The sequence below is a fragment of the Etheostoma spectabile genome, chromosome 23 (genome assembly GCF_008692095.1).
Source record: "Etheostoma spectabile isolate EspeVRDwgs_2016 chromosome 23, UIUC_Espe_1.0, whole genome shotgun sequence".
NCBI classification, from domain to species: Eukaryota; Metazoa; Chordata; class Actinopteri; order Perciformes; family Percidae; genus Etheostoma; species Etheostoma spectabile.
Window position 1 is genome coordinate 18259256 of NC_045755.1, and position 3253 is coordinate 18262508.

The 3253-nt window shown below is 41.1% G+C and overlaps 1 long non-coding RNA gene across 2 annotated transcripts in view; it reads right to left on the reverse strand.

Annotated features, from left to right (window-relative positions):
- Positions 1-3253, reverse strand: part of LOC116672873 (uncharacterized) — a 71333-nt gene that overhangs the window by 55096 nt on the left and 12984 nt on the right. The window contains exons 2-3 of one of the 2 annotated variants that reach the window (XR_004327668.1): positions 2644-2758; positions 1005-1041 (exon numbers count right to left, since the gene is read on the reverse strand). This is a non-coding gene — a long non-coding RNA (uncharacterized LOC116672873). Of the gene's footprint in view, positions 1-1004; positions 1042-2643; positions 2759-3253 lie in introns of those variants that run through there. The other variant, XR_004327669.1, reaches the window with a different exon arrangement.

Here is a 3253-nt window from a genome sequence, read left to right on the forward strand (position 1 = left end):
AAAACAGAGACCTAAACACAAAGGGTGAAAACAGGATCTGCAGCACTGTGCGCTACAACAAAAATATATAATATAAAATATTTTTAAAAAATGAAATCATGTAACCCTATTAAGGTACAACCTTAAAATCACCTTTGGAATTATAATGGCCTTGATAAGTCAATGTGGTGTTTTGTCTCAAGTTTAGAGCAGGGGTCTTCAATGTTTTTTGGGCCAAGGACCCCTTAAGTGAAACAGAGACGGAACAGGGACCCCCTACTACATATATTGGATACAATTAAGTTGCATAGTAAACTGGGCATACTTGTAGGTTGGCTTAAGCCTTTATACATACATCTGTTGGCATAGAATAGTAAGCTATACAAATTGTGGTCATTATTTTATAATGATGTTTTAATGTTAAACATACAGTACATGTGGCACAGTGAATCCTTAGGATGAACTGTCTCTGTGGATGGGACTACCATACCCAGTAAGCCTGTCATCAGTGGGGATTCGTTTCAATACTTTTTGATTTTTGATCCGTTGAAGATCCTTGGTTTCGAGGGTAAATCAACACAAAATAACTCATCTGAGTTTTACCTTTAACAGGTAAGGGAAACACCTGCTCTGACATCACTGCTTAGGGCAAGGGTCTTCAACAGGGGGTCCGCGACCCCTAGGGGGTCCGCAGAGGTACTGCATGGCGGCGGTTACGCGAAAGTTTTGGTTGATTAGACTTTTTTTATATTCCCCCCCCCCCCTGCATTTTTTCCACTAATTGAAATGTCTTTAAATACACATTAACATGATTCAACACACTGTAGTAAACAGATAAATGGAGGCAGAAGATGTCTTTCAGTCATCAATGCACACATGGCACTATAGGACCAGTTTGATATGACCAATTTTATACAATATATATAATTAGGGGGTCCCCGCTCCATCTCGCCATCAGTTTGGGGGTCCTTGGCCTGGAAAACGTTGAAGGCCCCTGGCTTAGGGAATAGGGTGGGGATGGGGGGGCGTGGCTTGACATTCAGTCCAAGGTGCAGTGATTGACTGAGGATTAAATATTCAGAAAAATGAAAATTGTGAGGACCCAAAATACAAGCAACTACACTTCTAACCCATGATGCATCTGCTTTTTCAAATAAAGTTGAACACAGACATCAATCACAACCAAGTGTGTGTGTGTGTGTGTGTGTGTGTGTGTGTGTGTGTGTGTGTGTGTGTGTGTGTGTGTGTGTGTGTGTGTGTGTGTTCATTCTTTTAGACTGACAACACAAGGGCATCATTTTAGCATAAATCTTTTGAACCTCAGTGTACATTTTAATGGAATGGTTGAATTTGAAAAAGTATGTAAAACTCTGCACCAATCCTTATGCAAAAAAATGATTAAAATAGACAGTGAAAATAGCTTAAATCATCTGGCTTTTTCTGGAAGGGGCTTGTATTTCAACATATCATCATTAGAAACTAATAAAAATAATATAAATAATTAGATACAGCATGATTTCTTAACAATTTGGTGAGGTCATAGAATACAGCCAATCCAAAATCTTCCAACTGTTTTCTTTGATAAAAGTAATACATGTTCTTCTAAAAGATCAAACGACATAATGGACCCATTTTCCTTCAACAATCTTATAGTTCTTTTCTGCTTACTCTTGAAACAATATGCCGACCTTTCATCAGATGTGTTGACTGCGTCAGACTTGATTTTGCCTGAGAGAAACTCTTCTATCTCCTGGACCCTGTGGAGCTTCTCTCTCCTTTATCAATTCTTTTTAAACATCAGCTTTTCAAAAGCTGTTGGGGATGCGATGTGAAAGGAGGGCAGTTTGAATATTCTGAAAGCTTTCCCTGTAAAGACAGGCCCAAAGCATCATCTGCAATTACACTATTCATTGTCAAATATGTTTGCATATTCAATACGAAAAAACCTGCTGGATGTGGCTTAATTTAAGCAGCCTCATAGGCGACATGCAAACTCTTCAACAATGTGCTGGAGAGAGATACCTTATTAGCCTTATTATCATTATTCCTCCTGATCAGTCTCCTCCAACAGATTGTTGTCCTTCACCTAACTTTCCTCTTTATCGTGTAGACACAGACCAAACAAACTCTGCAGACGCCCGTGGCTCTTCCGCTGAGAAGAAAGTTGGTCGGTTGTGAAAATAAAATTATGAGACCACTGATGCCAGGACTGACTGAGGAGTGGGCTATGTTCTGACAGGTGTACTGCCTTGTCAACCGAAAGGCAAAGACGTTTTGAATTAATGAGACCAGGTGATGGAGGAAAAAGGAGCCGAAGTGGAGCCAACACTCTCGCCTGCAGTTTACCGGAGGCCCGGTGTGCTTTTTATTTAAATAACTGCCCTTGATGTTGCTGATCACTAGGCTATAGGCTACTTAATTAAAACTAACAAGCAGTGCATTAACACCCTGCCTGCACGCTGACTCTGTCAACCTGGCTGTATGTATGTGCCCCCCCGGGGAGACGGGGGCAGGATTCCAGATGCATAGAAGCAGAGGGTTGATTTAAAATGCCAAAAAGAAAGATGGCAGCTTTGTGCACCTTGATTGAAAGCAAAGACATTTCTCACTGTAAGAGTGTGTGTGTGTGTGTGTGTGTGTGCCCTCAGAATAAAGGCATCATACCCGTGTAGGAAGGCCAGCCTTGAGCTTTATAGACGGGTCCTTTGATCAGAAAGGCCGGTTCATCTTTGCCTTCCCGTGGACGTTGTCACTGGATGCTGAAGGTGCGTCGGCCCCTCTGAAGAGACAGGACAAATTGTAATATGTCAGTTTCACCGCACTTAGAGAGTAACTCTCGCCAGAATGCAACCTAGGGTCTTTTTGTGAATGGACCCAAGTCAAAAAACGTTAAAAACGCCACTTTTAAGATTGACCGTATTCTCGTTCTTGGGTCAAATGGCCTTTTGTATTGGAGTGCTAGAGGCTCTACTACGATCGCATCAAAATCACTATTTTTAAAACACTAAGAAGGCGCGACACAATATGAAACTTTACTCCAAGTATCACCAGGGGCTCTACACATGAACTCCAGTATTGAGGACATGGTTAGTGTACACAGAGTTTACTGTTCTTTTCCGGTTGCTGCCATCTCACCAGTCAAAAAGAGTCGATCTCTGAATGTGAATGAACGGACTCCATAGGAAGAAATGTCATTCTTATATGAGGCTCCTTTTTAAACTACAATGTCAATACTGTTTTTCACTTACGACAAAACAACAAATTATCCATGCAT